This window comes from Spodoptera frugiperda, chromosome 19, assembly GCF_023101765.2.
Source record: "Spodoptera frugiperda isolate SF20-4 chromosome 19, AGI-APGP_CSIRO_Sfru_2.0, whole genome shotgun sequence".
Classification (NCBI taxonomy): domain Eukaryota; kingdom Metazoa; phylum Arthropoda; class Insecta; order Lepidoptera; family Noctuidae; genus Spodoptera; species Spodoptera frugiperda.
Window position 1 is genome coordinate 4,083,311 of NC_064230.1, and position 18,094 is coordinate 4,101,404.

Genomic DNA, 18,094 nt, shown 5'->3' on the forward strand with positions numbered 1-18,094 from the left:
ATTAGTTTTCCACAAGACCAGTACTAAAAAAAAAATAGTTATAATTATTACATTTCGAAAAGACAAGAAAGTTTAAAACCTTTTAAAATATTTAAAACCTTAACACATGACATATACACGCGACAAATATCGAAAATAAGTTTCAGTTTGTAAATATTGACTAAGGTTGTCTCCTCGGTCATCTAATAACAAGGAATCATTATGGAAACCTTTACACTGTTAAGACGAATAACGAAATCATTCCATTCCAAGACAAGTTAGTTTCTTGACGGTTGTCCTTCGATACAACACTTACAATATTAAAAACTTGAAATAAGTAGAAAGTATAAGTAAGTAGCAGTGTATGAGGTGACAAACTACATACTTGGAAATACTGATTGAGTAAACCTCATCGGGCACCATATGTGGCCTCGTTGAACAAATTCATTGGAGTTCCAACGTTTGGGGAAACAGTTGATTGTTCACAATATATTAATATTGGCATGTATTAATTGAATATGAATATTAATATAACGAAGTGGGTAAAATAGACTGTGGAACGAGCGCCTAGCTTCACTGACGGACGTACTGACGGACAATTCTATTTGACGTTTCAAAAGCGCCTAATTTAGGATTAATTGAAATAAATGCTTTGTCTTTGACTTTGACTTTGATGAAGAAAGTTGGATAATTAAATGGATAAGACAATATAATTCACGCGACAAACATCGACGCACACAACTAGAACAAACTAGTCTGTCGCTACACTACTCAACGTTTCTTACTGGTTGTCTTCGCTACAACTTTAATAAATACAATATATTTATGTCGCACGTAATAACGACAAAGACAAAGCGGGGAATGCTTCATAACTATAATCCTGTTTGGGACAATGTTGCTGTACGTATATAATGGCAATACAAAACGTTTCTTGACGGTTGTCTTTGACAGAGACCTTTTTCATATAACACACATGAAATATTGAGAGTTGGAACATAGATATTCTGTGTATAACGACCACTTTAGTATCGTTCTAAGTGGGGAAATTGTCGTTGTACCTATATCGCATCAAGACGTTCCTAGAAATGATGACCGATGTATCTCGTATGTCAAACGTTTTATCAGGACGGGCTTTGGAACCCAAGATATGAACATGGACGAAACAATACAGACAATATAATTCATACGACATATATCGACGCACACACAAGTCCGTATATAGTGAACATTTGCCATAGTAGCAGTCAGTAATATTGTCCTGAGACATGGAACAATGCACAGGCTCTAATGGAAAAAAAAGCCCACAGATGTATTCATTTTTTTACATTTCAAAGATTATATTAAGTTTCTTGGCGGTTGTCTTCGACACAACGTTGACAGAACATATAGTACCTAGCTGTGTATGTGGCTACACACCACACATATTCCTGTTGGAATTTCATTCTGCAGACGTATCATTGAATTGTTGAGTCAAATACCGATGCGTATAAAACGGTCGACTTAATTTTACTTCATATGTGATATTTAATGAGTTTCTTGACGGTTGTCTTCGATACAATATTTGGAAATATTCATATTATGTAAAGACGTAGCAAGCATTAGTAGAAACACGCTTATGAGACTTAACACCACTTAGATATACTGACTAGGTGAGTCTCACTTGTATACTTATACAGAACACCGACATCCATAAACACCAGTTATCTTCCTAAGTAGCACACAACCAGCGCACAAGATATATCAAAGAGGGGAATGATTTAACTCCATAGACTATTCAACAGGTTTCTTGGCTGTTGGCTTTATGGTATATGACGTTAAATATTAAACACTTACATGTTGATTTAGTAGAAGCACGTAGTACGAGCACTGTATGTCGCACTAAGTGGGGAAATATCAGTTTACATCATTTCGACATGTTACAAGGGTAAGTGATGGCTACACTTATAGTTGTTATAAAACATACAACTTTGATTTCTTGTAATGTAGGTAACGTCAATGTATAATGACATTTAAAGACATTTTGTGACTAACTATTATACAACCACATTGTATGAATTATATAACCACAGTTTATTAATTATTTAATGAGTTTCTTGACGGTTGTTCTTCGATGTAACATAATATATTTTATCTTAATACATATTTCATATCACATGAAATACTGAAAAGGATATCTTGTGTAGAACGACCGTAGAGCAGCATCCTCCTCCTCCGTCGTACATTCTTGACAGAATGCTCGTGGTTGACAATGATGCATTGTCCCTGGATATCGTAGCCATCGCGATGTGCCTCCACTTGTCTAAATCTTCGCCCGTAACCCTGGGCACGGGTTCCGCGTTATACCCCGCAGGACTGGGTCCCTGCTGAACTTCGCCATCTACACACTCCGGCCTACTGAAGTGTAAGATGCCCACCCCCGCGACATGGACGCGCCAGACAGGAATTGCCCAAGTGAAGAGTAGAGAAGGTGACTCTACTCCCCCCAGGGCCGAGTTAATGGACGTGTATGATCCCACACCCAAAGGCTTAACATTACCACTACTACAAATATAAATAAAACAACATTCAGTTGTTGTATCTTGTAAATACTAATTCTAGAATACATTTATGTACTCGCCATTACAGGGCATTTTGTCGGTATGAAATATATTTAAAAGATACATCAACATTACACAGTTCTCTCCTCACTCGAACATATTTTACATAGTATAAAGTAAAGTACATAGTACGTTTAACAAAAAACAAATGACATGTCAGTGACGTTATGCACAAAATGACAAGGACAGAAACATCGTATTCTCTTTCTAAATCCATTTACTGAACTTTCTTCATTGTGGTACAAATAAAAAACAATTGACATGTCAATGACGTCAGACCCGAAATGACAAGGGCAGAAACATTTATGTTATTGTTGTCTCTTTTTAAAGGATATGTAGAATTACCTCTAGTCTCTAGCGATGATTTACATAACAATACAATGAAGTTTCTTGATAGTTGTCTTCGATACAACTCTTTTACAATATTTCAATCATGAAATGAGAGAAAATACAAGTAACCCTACAATGTAGATTATTTAAAGAGTTTCTTAATGGTTGTCTTCAACACAATTCTTATGTTTTAAACATAAGTGGGAAATATTAAAGAGTAGTTGTTTGTGAGACTACAAACTACTTGGAAATGCTGAGTTATATAATATGGAATATTACCACATTGAACGACAAATAGTTGTAAGTGGGGAAATTCTTGTTCATATTACGTCAAGGCGTTCTTAGAAAGACTTTAATGGGCATGTATCCCTAAATTATGATTAGTATTATTTTAATTAAGTTTTTCAGAACCATTGTTCTTTATATTGAAATATATACCCAATCAATGATCTAAGATTACGACAGGAGTTTCCAGACACGAGTTTCTTGACGGTTGTTCCTCGACAGAACTCATATACAATACTGGTAAGACAAATATCGACGCACACAGTTAGAACAAGCACACATCCTGTGCACTGAACTTGCTGGTAGAACATTGGTATATTGTATTGGTAAGTTAAACGCGAATCCGATTTACATATTCCATGAAGAAACACCACTATAAGTGGGGACATTGTGTTTAGTTCGTGAGAAATATTTAATTTCCACGTAGAGCGTGAAGGGGAGGGGGGGGGAGAATGTGAGGAAATTGTTGTTTGTATTGTGTCATTACGGGTAATGTTTATCCCAACTGGCAATTAAAAGTATGTTTTTTACAATTCATAGACTGCTCAACGAGTTTCTTGACGGTTGTACTCAACACAAGCCACACAACAGTCATGAACAATCCAATACATGGAAGTTATTTAATGAACTTGTATCGGATCGTGAGACTCGGAATATTAACAAATATATTGATAGTTGTCTTTCGATATCACATGGATATTCCGGAATGAGGACTTTAATGGCGTAGCTTACACCATCCGTCACAAGACATTGAAAACTGTTGTCTTCAATACAACGGTTTTACAATATTTCAATCATGAAATAAAGAAAACATTGTAAGTAGCAGTTTATGCCACGATGGAATATTTCGTGAACCTGCAATACTTCATCACAACATTAAGGACAATTGTGTTTCTTGATGGTTGTATTCGATACAACTTTAGACAATATTCGTATTATATGAACACGAAAGTAACATATTATTTTGTAAGTGGCAGTTAACTACTAACTGTTTAGAAATACTGACACATTATGTAATTGTTATAGATTTCATTTTACTTTATATAATTTATTCTTAACTTACACCTGTGGTGTCTGAATGTAGTGCTTCCTTCTAAGACACGATGCATTATTTAGAAAATTCATTGGTTGTACAGTTATGATTGATCCAACAATAAAGAACAAAGAGTATGTTTGTCGGGAATAATCCTGATCCGATTAAACAAATATTGTTTTACTAATGAAGAAGTAAACTTGTCTGCTAGCTTCACGAACTAATGAGTTTCTTGACGGTTGTCTTCAATACAACTGTAATACAATACTTTGCCCGTTAAATATTTAGCGACCATTCAACATTCAGTTATTACTTCTGATACATAACATAGATGAAGACAATATAGCTCATTAGACAAATATCGACGCACACAGTTTTCTAACTGTACAAGCACGGCGGACGGTACATTGTTAAATAACTTTGAATAAGTGGGAAGTTACAAATATTCTTGTAGTCTGAATATTCGTATTTGTATACATTGCCAAATTTAATGCACTTTAGGGATATGATTTACCACATAGAATTACAAATACATAATTCTGAATGGGAAAAATGGTCTTCCACAAAATGACCAGTTGATAGTAATAATTGACTTGGTTGCTATGGTAACGAGTTTCTTGACGGTTGTCTTCGACACAAGTTTAGTTCTGAATAATAAATTAATGTTATACGATCACGATCTCTTTAATGGCGTTCCAAGTAGGGAAACGTTTGTTTATGAACACACTGATCCATAATTATATGACCATGCCACCGTTTTACTTGAACTGCAATCAAATCGTCCACATTACCAAAATCTTTCATCTCATAGACTTTACAATAAGTTTCTTGACGGTTGTCTTCGATACAACGTTGACAGAACATATAGTACCTAGCTGTGTATGTGGCTACACACCACTGTGGAATACTGACTAGGTAAGTATCATGTCTACACAAATGTAGGCAACATCTTTTGAAACATTATTGTTTAACTTTGAGAATATCAAATGTAGAAAAAGTTCATATTATTATGTTCCATAAAGGACGACCACGTACAAAATACTCCATATTTGTCTTATATATGTATAAGATTACATGATTAATGCAATTGTGTAAGATTCCGAACAATCAGTTGTACAGAGGTGACGTCATGTCACACATTTGGGCTAAAACTAAATATAAATAGACACACACAGCTAGAACAAGCACACACCCCGTGCACTGAACTTGCTGGTAGAACATTGGTATATTGTATTGGTAAGTTATTTACACTAACTATATTGGAAATTATGTTTAATTCGTGAGAAATATACAATAACCACGTAGAACGAGAAACAGTTGTAAGTGGAGAAATTATTGTTTTACATCTCCTCTTGAGGTCCCAGAATAAGACGATACCAGTATTCTTATGCAACACTGTTTGTATCACATTCATGAACACAATATTGTCTCGTTTGACTGATGTGTAAAGTTATAAATACACTTCATGCACATATTTATCAAGATGATGTTTTCACACTGATTTAACTGCTAGACTGACCAAAGAGTTTCTTGACGGTTGTCTTCGATACAACGTTGACAGAACATATAGTACCTAGCTGTGTATATGTGGCTACACACCACTGTGGAATACTGACTGGGTACAAGTTTGTCAAATAATTTCGTAAAATTAGTCTCATCGCACCTGAGTACGGCATTTAAAGTGAGACGTTTAATGATAGTACTGAATTGACCGTATTAAAATATGACTCTGATGTAGACATAGATAACGTACCAGGAATGTATTTGTAGTTTCTTGACGATTGTCTTCGATACAATACTCATGTTGTAATCATGCAACATGTTGAATCTTGTAAATACTAATTCTAGAATACATTTATGTACTCGCCATTACAGGGCATTTTGTCGGTATGAAATATATTTTATTTAAAAGATACATCAACATTACACAGTTCTCTCCTCACTCGAACATATTTTACATAGTACAAAGTAAGTTTGTCTTAAAACTACTAAAGTACATTAGTACTTTACATTTTGCGAAACAAAAAATATAAAAAAATCATGACAAATATTTTTAAGAAGAAAACTTACTTTCCCATACATTTTGACGCATGTCACACAGAGACAAGACTAATTTCCATTATGTACGATTAACAAAAAACAAATGACATGTCAGTGACGTCATGCACAAAATGACAAGGACAGAAACATTCAATTTATTCTTGTTGTCTCTTTTTAAAGGAGATGTGGAATTACCTTTAGTCTCTAGCGATGATTTACATAACAATACAATGAAGTTTCTTGATAGTTGTCTTCGATACAACTCTTTTACAATATTTCAATCATGAAATGAGGGAAAATACAAGTAACCCTACAATGTAGATTATTTAAAGGGTTTCTTAATGGTTGTCTTCGATACAATTCTTATGTTTTAAACATAAGTGGGAAATATTAAAGAGTAGTTGTTTGTGAGATTACAAACTGCTTGGAAATACTGAGTAATTTAATATTGTTACGTTTTCCATATTAATTCACATGTTTATAATATAAAATAGAAAAGTCACGTAGAACGACGACAAACAAAACCAACTATAACAAAATTGCAATAGAAGTTTCCAGACACGAGTTTCTTGACGGTTGTTCTTCGATAGAACGTAATAATATTATAGGAAATATTATTTACGTAGCTGTACATGACACTACCAGCTATTTGGAAATACTGAGTAAGTCTCAGCGGACGCCCGAATGTGCCTCGAGAGATAAATAAAGTTATACAAATTCCACGTAGAAAAACTACTTCCATGGCCGCCTTTGTGGGAAATGGTTTCATAAACCTTGTGAAAGTGTTCACAGACAAGTCGGTAAAGATCATTTACCATTATAATAGTAAGACATCATTGTAGTTCCGGATTTGAATCAGTTGATTGCATCATGTCGCTTGAATCATTACTGTATTGTTTACGTACACACAAATATACCAAAGACAAATGAGTTTCTTGACGGTTGTTCCTCGACAGAACTCATATACAATACTGGTAAGACAAATATCGACGCACACAGTTAGAACAAGCACGGCGGACGGTACATTGTTAAATAACTTTGAATAAGTGGGAAGTTACAAATATTCTTGTAGTCTGAACTGCAGTGAAATTATTATTATATAAAGATTTCACGAATGTATTTGTAGTTTCTTGACGGTTGTCTTTGATATAATCCGACAATTATCCCATATTATTGTATATTATAGAAACATGAATATCTCACTTGAGACTTGTTGAGATATGTTTTACAGTACATATTATGATCACACAGACCCACAGACATATCGTTTAAATTCACAGATTACAGATTAGAAAGACAGTGCAGTGAATGCACCGCAATGGAAACAGTATTTGAGAATAAGGCAATTTTGAGTATATTTTGATTAGTGGAGTTTCTTGCTGGCTGTATTCGATACAACATTAGAAAATGTTCGTATTACATGAATACGAAGGAAACATTAGTTAGTAGACCTTTATTAGACTACCAACTATTCGGATATAGGAATCCGAAAGTGCAATTTATGTCATTGAAGACACATATAGTTGATTTTGGTCCAACGATACGAGTTTCTTAACGGTTGTGTTCGATTTTTTTCACGCCATACACTATTTAAAGAGTTTCTTGACGGTTGTCTTCGATACAACTCGAATTGTAGCTGAATGAGCTTTGGGACACAAGACATGAACATGGACGAGAGTACATGGAGGAAGGTAATATAACTCACGCGACAAATATCGACGCACACAGTTAGAACAAATACGATGCTTGTTTAATTAGATAGAGCACGAAATATGATATAGTTATATAATTTAATATAGAGATATAATATATATGCAGCATATAAGCAAATAATCATTTACATACCAATACAATGAAGTTTCTTGACGGTTGTCCTTCGATACAACTTGAACAATATTTTGTATAACAAGTCTCACTAGGAATGAATATAGGATTGTCTTTTAAGACAATTTGAGAAATTAGAATCTTTAAGATAATATATTCTTTCGTCCAATATCCACGCGCTACAAATGACGATTATTCCGAACAGTCAGTAAATACTGCAGGTATTTTGATATATTTATTTTTAAATTACAATTTTACAACTTCATAGACTACGCAACTAGTTTCTTGATGATTGTCTTCTATACAACGCTTTTACAATATTACAATCTTGTAAGAAGTAGAAAATATTAGTAAGTAGCAATCTACGAGGTGACAAACTACATACTTGGAAATACTGATTGTACATCAGTTGTTTAATAATTAGCAAGTAACAATTTATGGAGTTACTAACATCACAATTACCAATCGACGGGACCAGTTAAGATAGTATTTATTGTTGTTCTTTGATACAACTCTCAGACAAAACGTTGAACATGAAATGTGTGAGAAATATATGTAAGTAGCTGTACATGGAGCTACAAGCTACTTGGAAATACTGAATGAGTAAATAGCATCAGGAGGTGCTCGACCACCTCGAGTATCTTGACTAGGTTTTACATTTCATAGAAGTACGAAGAAGTTTCTTGACGATTGTCCTTCACAGAACTCTTTTACCACATTTCAGTCATGACATGTTTAGGAAATATTTATTTGTAGCGGACCGTGAGACATGGAATACAAATAGTATAGAAATATGTTCTGTATTACATTAAATGTTTACAAATTACACAATACATGGTTATACTGGACACCTGGAAGTAGTACTTTAATGGCGTGCCAAGTAGAGACATATAGTGACTTCATGTAGAAAATTACTCAAAGATGAATACATACGAAAGTACATCGGTCTGGAGAAAACTGTATAAAATTAATTTCGACATACAATTTCATTTAGTTTCTTGACGGTTGTCTTCTTTACTTAGAATTAGAATTGGTTAAATTTACTTCCAACAACATTTGACACGACATGAATCGAACTTGCAACATCGTTGTACGAGTACCTACCGAACTATTGACAAAATATCGACGCACACCCCACAGAGTGCACACAATACTCATTGTACGAGTAATTGTTAAATAACTCCGAGCAATGATACTGAGAGGGAATTACAAATATCTTGAAGCCTCTGAGGCAAAGTTATTATTTATATCTCGATAGTGATGTGCCTAACCTCTTCTTATACTGAGCCGAACTCTTACAGATCTTGGAAGAAATAGACCCAGTCAATACTTTCAAACATCGACACACACAGCTAGAACTAGCAGACTCCCCGTGTACTAAACTAGTATTTATTTACTTTTAAATTTAATCAATTGCCCGAAATTACGGGAGAGTCATACGTTCACTTTATTCTCTCTGTGTTTCTTGACGGTTGTCTTCGATACAACGCTTGTATAATATATCAATTACGAAACAAGGGGAGAATATTACTTGAAAATACTGATTGAGTCAACCTCATCGGGCACCATATGTGATATGGGCCTCGTTGAACAAATTCATTGGAGTTCCAACGTTTGGGGAAACAGTTGATTGTTCACAATATATTAATATTGGCATTTATTAATTGAATATGAATATCAATATGACAAACTAGACAAAATATAAATATAAAAATAATTACATAGATAAGACAATATAATTCACGCGACAAACATCGACGCACACAACTAGAACAAACTAGTCTGTCGCTACACTACTCAACGTTTCTTACTGGTTGTCTTCGCTACAACTTTAATAAATACAATATATTTATGTCCCACGTAATAACGACAAAGACAAGACGGGGAATGCTTCATAACTATAATCCTATTTGGAATAATGTTGCTGTACGTATATAATGGCAATACAAAATGTTTCTTGACGGTTGTCTTTGACAGAGACCTTTTTCATATTACACACATGAAATATTGAGTGTTGGAACATAGATATTCTGTGTATAACGACCACTTTAGTATCGTTCTAAGTGGGAAAATTATCGTTGTACCTATATCGCATCAAGACGTTCCTAGAAATGATGACCGATGTATCTCGTATGTCAAACGTTTTATCAGGACGGGCTTTGGAACCCAAGATATGAATATGGAAGAAACAATACAGACAATATAATTCATACGACATATATCGACGCACACACAAGTCCGTATATAGTGAACATTTGCCACAGTAGCAGTCAGTAATATTGTCTCTGAGACATGGAACAATGCACAGGTTCTGATGGAAAGAAACCATGGCGTAGTACATTTTGTACATTTCAAAGGTTATAATAAGTTTCTTGGCGGTTGTCTTCGATACAACGTTGACGAAACATACAAATATATTCGATAGTGTGCTTGAAAGCAACAAATCTGTCATTTTCAGATACATATATTCTAATACTGAAAAGGATATCATGTGTAGAACAGTCGTAAATTCTAATGAATGCTCGTGGTTGACAATGATGCATATCCCTGGATATTGTACCTCTCGCGATGTGCCTCCACTTATTGAAGTCTTCACCCGTAACCCTGGGCACGGGTTCCGCGTTATACCCCCCAGGACTGGGTCCCTGCTGAACTTCGCCATCTACACACTCCGGCCTACTGAAGTGTAAGATGCCCACCCCCGCGACATGGACGCGCCAGACAGGAATTGCCCAAGTGAAGAGTAGAGAAGGTGACTCTACTCCCCCCAGGGCCGAGTTAATGGGCGTGTATGATCCCACACCCAAAGGCTTAACACTACCACTACTACAAATATAAATAAAACAACATTCAGTTGATGTATCTTGTAATACTAATTCTAGAATACATTTATGAATTCGCCATTATAGGGCATTTTGTCGGTATGAAACAAATTTTATTTAAAAGATACATCAACATTACACAGTTCTCTCCTCAGTCGGACATATTTTACATAGTACAAAGTAAGTTTGTCTTAAAACCACTAGAGTACATTAGTAGTTTACATTTTGCTTTATTAAAAAATCATGACAAATATTTTTATGACGAAAACTTACTTTCCCATACATTTTGACGCATGTCACACAGAGACAAGACTAATTTCCATTATGTACGTTTAACAAACAAAAAAACAAATCACATGTCAGTGGCGTCATGCACAAAATGACAAGGACAAAAGAAAATATGTTATTGTTGTCTCTTTTTAATGGAGATGTAGCATTTGGTGTCTAGCGATGATTTACATAACAATACGTACAATGAAGTTTCTTGATAGTTGTCTTCGATACAACTCTTTTACAATATTTCAATCATGAAATGAGGGAAAATACAAGTAACCTTACAATGTAGATTATTTAAAGAGTTTCTTAATGGTTGTCTTCAACACAATAATTCTTATGTTTTAAACATAAGTGGGAAAGAAGAAGCATTTAATGAATCAAAATATAATTCATGCGACCAGCACCAGAAACATATGTGCAAACTACATTTAGGTACTCCAGTAGACGAGAACTAGTTTCTTAACGGTTGTCTTCGATACAACTTGTAAAGTTTCATATTATTTAAATACATTTGAGACTGCAAACTATTATTAGGGTCAGTCTGACGTGGAACTTTCAAAATGTAATGTATGTTTCATTATCAGTTTAAATATTGATAAGAATAATCACGTGGAACGACAAATGGTACTAAGTGGGGAAATTGTTGATTTACATATATCGCGTTAAAGTTAACACAGAAAAGACGATTGCCATCTGTAACATTAAATGTAACAAATAGCAACATTATGTATACTCCACTTCAGACGAGTACATACATGCCTTCATAAGTGGGGACATCGTTGTTCATTTCATATTCTGATATACACACAGAATTAAAGAATGACATTTTAAAAGAGAAATATATATCAGACTTGGAAAAAATGCTTTCTCAACTAGTTTCTTGGCGGTTGTTCTCCGATAAACATGTAACATAAACATTTTAATCATAAAATACTTAGTTGACCATTACATATGTAAGTAGCTGTACATCATATAACAAGCTACTTGGAAATACTGAACGGATGACAAATGCCTTGTAAACATCTGAGAAATATTCTACGTGAATGATCACTTTAAATCATTAAAATGTGTTTAAACCTGGATCTGGACAGTAGAGATGATTGGGATAAGCGTTTTTGCTTTTCATTAGTTGTCAAGTTTCTTGTCGGATGTTCTTTGATAGAACTTTATACAATACTTTAATCTTTAAATGTGTTAGAAATGTCTGCGAATGACATTGAAATATAAAATTACCACTTAGCACAGCGAATAGTTGTAAGTGGGGAAATTGTATTATATCATGTAAGTAGTGGACATACTGATTAGAGAAACTTCATCAGGAGCTTGAATGTCTCTGGGGACAATATTTAAAGAACATTGAAACGGTGTTCGATGTCCCATAGCCGAGTTCAATATAAAAAGTACATTTACAATGAATACGTTAATTAATTAATTCATTGGCGCTCTTTCGTAGTAGGGTTAAATAACTTTGAATAAGTGGGAATATTCGTGTTTGTATACATTCGCGGCATACATGTATAGTTATGTGAGATGTTTATATAAAGATGTCACGAATGTATTTGTAGTTTCTTGACGGTTGTCTTCGATACAACTTCAACTAGAGTTTAGTACAACGCTAATCACTAGACAATAGTGACTGGAGACGTGGAGAATGTGACGAGTATGGAGTAATATTGACACAAACAATAACAACTACAACGATCCACGAATTATTAATGGCGACTAATGAGTTCCTTGGCGGTTGTCTTCTTTACTTAGAATTGGTTGAATTTACTTCCAAGAACATTTGACACGACATGAATCGAACTTGCAACATCGTTGTACGAGTACCTACCGAACTATTGACAAAATATCGACGCACACCCCACAGAGCGCACACAATACTCATTGTACGAGTAATTGTTAAACAACTCCGAGCAATGATACTGAGAGGGAATTACAAATATCTTGAAGCCTCTGAGGCAAAGTACTTATTTATATCTCGATATGTGCCTAACCTCTTCTTATACTGAGACGACCCTATAAAAGGTATTGAAAAGATTACACCCAGTCAGTACTTGCAAACATCGACACACACAGTTAGAACTAGCAGACTCCCCGTGTACTAAACTGACTTGTTGCACAGTGGTACAACAGCAACAAGTAATGAAACTGTACTCTATACACTCGAGGCAGAAGCAATCGCCATCAGTTATATCGGAGCTGTCAGTAAACGGGAACACTACATTGTAAGAACTGCTGAACATTAAGTAAATACCGACGAGTCAGTAATTACAACCATAATAAATAGACAAGTATCATTGAAACTGTTGAGGAAAATGGAAATATTGGGAGACAATATAGGTACTCCAGTTGACGAGAACTAGTTTCTTGACGGTTGTCTTCGATACAACTTGTAAAGTGTCGTATTATTTAAATACGTAGGAAACATTTGAGACTCCAACTAATTGCAGGTACTGACTAGGTCATGTCAGTCTGAAACATCCGTGGAACTTGTATATTTCATTATCAGTTTAAATATTGATAGGAATGACCACGTGAAACGACATATTTTTATTATATAGAAATAAATGATCTGTGTGTAGTCGGATGGTAACAAAACAAGAGGGGAAACTTAAGTACACTCATAATCACTCAATAAGTTTCTTGATAGTTGTCTTTCGATACATATTACTGTATTACATGAAATGTTGAGATATTACACATGGATAACCCATTTATATGACGACTAAGACTTATATAAAGACTATATATAATTCACGCGACATATATCGACGCTTTAGCCGATCATGCAAAAAATATTTTTCTAGATATAGACACATACAGTAATAGAAATCATTTTTAGAAATGACTGTAATATCGATATTGACTATTTCGACACCAGCAATTTATACTGCGCTAACTCAAAAAGCGTACTTTACAGTAGAGGCGTTTAAAGGGAAAAACGTGATAACTTTTACATTAATTAAGATACTTTTTTGAAATTTGGTATGCTTAATATTTAATTTATTCATTGTAATATCTCATATTTATATTTTCTTAATTATTTCTATTTTTTGATTTAGCGCAAGTTAGCCGTATATAAACGTAATTCATCAAAAAAAATTACATCTTATACACGTCTAACTTATGTTAGCGTAGTGTAGTACGGGAGGTCGTAGTGCATGATCAATCATCTGATGCATATTTCAATATTTTATAAAGAACATGTACTTACTCACAAAAAGAATAGTCAACGTACCATTAATAAACTAATTAATACGTTAACACATAAGTATTTACTATGTAAAATTCGCTAAGTCGTTCATTTTACATACGAACAACACGCAACACGCACGCACTAAACTACGCTATCTATGAGTTAGTGCAGTGTTGCACGGACTTTGACCAAAGTGATCCGCGCGCACACTCCGCTAATAATAGTTGGCGTAATGTAAATCGAGTGATTTCAAAAAGTACCTTTACTTAGCGTTTTATAAGATTTGTAACTTTCTTATTTTTGCATATTTCTTCTCAATTTTTTTATGACGTATGTAAACACACATTTTAAGCAATTTGGCATAAAAAAAGTTTTTTCCAAATTTCGAGTTAGCGTAGTATAAATTGCTGGTGTCGATTTGTTACATGGTTATACGCAGATACATAAGTTTCTTGACGGTTGTGTTCGATACAACTCTCTTACAATATTTCAAATGAGAGGGAAATATTTGTAAGTAGTAGTCTACAAGGTGACAGACTACACACTTGGAAGTAGGTACTGATTGAGTACCTTATCGGGAAAATTCATTGTATTTTCAAAATTTACTGTCCACTTACAACACAGACAAAGACAAAGCGAGGAATTCTTTATAACTCTATTCCTTTTAGGAATGTTGCTGCACGTATATAATTGCATTACAAGTTTCCCAAATATATAATGGCATTATGGAGAATGTATTTAAAAATGTTATTAAAGAAAAACTGTATAGTAAAGCTTTTTATAAAATTAAAGACTACTTAGATGATAGTCAGGCTTGGGAGTGAGCCGCTATAATGTCCACACAGGCCATGTTGACATGTTTGTAACACAAGTTACATTTTTATACAATTTGACATGATATACATTAATATCATTCGATATTTTTTTGTTTTCACATATTATTTTTAAAATTGTTAGTTTGAGGACCGTGCGTGAGTTTGCCTAGTCATTTCACTTTTAGTTAATTATATTCTGACAGTGTGAGCATTTGTGTGGCCTACCCAAATGTTCTTTTGGTTGGTATTGTTCGTCGGATCATTCAGCAACAGCCGTCAGCTGAGCTCATTGTAAACTGACACATGCGTGCTGCCATCTGAACAGGTCCGCTCAAACTGCTGTGGTTCTTTCCTCAAAAGACCACTACAGAATAAACTTGCACGGTTCTCCGACATCTTTAATTGATTTTGTCTGGACTTTAAAAGAGACTATGACCTCTGAGTTTGTTTCGGCATTTCTTCTCAGAGTAGTCGGATAGGAAATGCCGGCCTCATCTAGCTATTTGAAATATTGACGTGTAAAAGTGTTATTTTATAATCTATTTACAGAAATAAATATCATTTATCATTTATCATTTATGGTGACGACGATCAGATTCGATATAATGTTGCTGTACGTATATAATGGCAATACAAAACGTTTCTTGACGGTTGTCTTTGACAGAGACCTTTTTAATAAATGAATAAGAAAAAGGCATTTGTTGCAATTGAATTCATTACACATGAAATATTGTAAGTTGGAACAAAGATATTTTGGAGAATAATCCGAATGTAGTTCAAGAGACAAGAGAGATATATGTATGTACTAAGTTTATACTAGCAGGAATCATCATATACTTTATGTATCTCATAGTCTATCCAATAAGTTTCTTGACGGTTGTCTTCGATACAACGCTAACACATATTTTGTACAATAAGCCTCATTGTGGCTGAATGCGACATTGAAAGTGAGATGTAAACCTCTAAATAAATTGTCTTTGACAATATTTGGACAAATATATCGTATCTACAAGCTACATAGTCACAAACACTGATTGAGTAAACCTCATCGGACACCTTACGTGACGTAATGGAAACAATCTATGCAACGTTCAATATTTAATACATATTGATATATCACATTGAGTATTTAACAAACGTGAAGTCTTGGGATACAGGCCATGATATCTTATGAAGACCCATTAGATTTAAGACAATATAATTCACGCGACATATATCGACGCACACAATTAGAACAAGCGCGGTTGTCACTAGCACATTGCTTGACTGTCTTCGACACAACTTTGTATATGTTGTCTTCGATACAACTCTCTTACAATATTTCAAATGAGAGGAAAATATTTGTAAGTAGTAGTCTACAAGGTGACAGACTACACACTTGGAAGTAGGTACTGATTGAGTACCTTATCGGGAAAATTCATTGAATTTCCAAAATTTACTGTCCACTTACAACACAGACAAAGACAAAGCGAGGAATGCTTTATAACTGTAATCCTATTTGGGGTACAACACAAATCCATAATATTATTATGTATATTGGCAATACAAAACGTTTCTTGACAGTGGTCTTCGATACAACTTTAATTCACGTATTAGTTAAATACGTGAAACATTATTTAGCAAATTCATATATTTTAAGTCAATAATGTGAAGGTGTTAACACACTCATTAAAACATTGAGCACAGATTAGAAAGACAGTGCAGTGAATGCACCATAATGTTCTAAGAGTCATTTTGAGTATATTTTGATTAGTGGAGTTTCTTGCTGGCTGTATTCGATACAACATTAGAAAATGTTCGTATTACATGAATACGAAGGAAACATTTGTTAGTAGTCCTTTAATAGACTACCAACTATTCGGATATAGGAACATAATTATCAACATGCCACATTAAACCTGTTAATATAACACATGACTTACAACAGGCTTTACCATCAGAATTATTAGCGCGATACAACGCTTTTACAATATCATTATATCAAACATGAAAGAAGTAGAAAATATTTGTAGGTGGCAGTTAACTACCAACTGTTTAGAAATACTGACATATTATGTAATTGTTATAGATTTCATTAATATGCACAAAATGACAAGGAAAGAAAAAATAATAGTATTGTTGTCTCTACATAACAATACAATGAAGTTTCTTGATAGTTGTCTTCGATACAAATCTTTTACATTATTTCAATCATGAAATGAGGGATAATAAATAGTAGATAATTTAAAGAGTTTCTTAATGCTTGTCTTCGACACAATTCTTATGTTTTAAACATAAGTGGGAAATATTAAAGAGTACTTGTTTATGAGACTACTAAACAGCACACCACTATCTTTAATCATTTAATTTCATAGAAAACTTAAGACTGTGAAGTTTACAAAAGTTAAGAAGTGAAGTGACTGTGAAGTTTAGTGTGTTTTAAGTTGTAAGTGGAGAAATTCTTGTTCATATTACGTCAAGGCGTTCTTAGAAAGACTTTAATGGGCATGTATCCCTAAATTATGATTAGTATTATTTTAATTAAGTTTTTCAGAACCATTGTTCTTTATATTGAAATGTATACCCTATCAATGATCTAAGATTACGACAGGAGTTTCCAGACACGAGTTTCTTGACGGTTGTTCCTCGACAGAACTCATATACAATACTGGTAAGACAAATATCGACGCACACAGCTAGAACTAGCACACACCCCGTGCACTGAACTTGCTGGTAGAACATTGGTATATTTAGTTCGTGAGAAATATTTAATATGTACGTAGAGCGTGAAGTGGAGGGGGGGGGAGAATGTTGTTTGTATTGTGTCATTACGGGTAATGTTTATCCCAACTGGCAATTAAAAGTATGTTTTTTACCATTCATAGACTGCGCAACGAGTTTCTTGACGGTTGTAC

At 34.2% G+C, this 18,094-nt stretch overlaps 1 protein-coding gene across 1 annotated transcript in view; it reads right to left on the bottom strand.

Moving 5' to 3' along the window:
• Nucleotides 1-7,419: 7,419 nt before the first annotated feature.
• LOC126911893 (uncharacterized) overlaps nucleotides 7,420-18,094 on the bottom strand; it is a 161,830-nt gene continuing 151,155 nt past the window's right edge. Inside the window, exon 2 of the mRNA XM_050701057.1 lies at nucleotides 7,420-8,939. The gene's annotated coding sequence lies outside the window, so the exon portion shown is untranslated. The remainder of the gene's footprint in view (nucleotides 8,940-18,094) is intronic.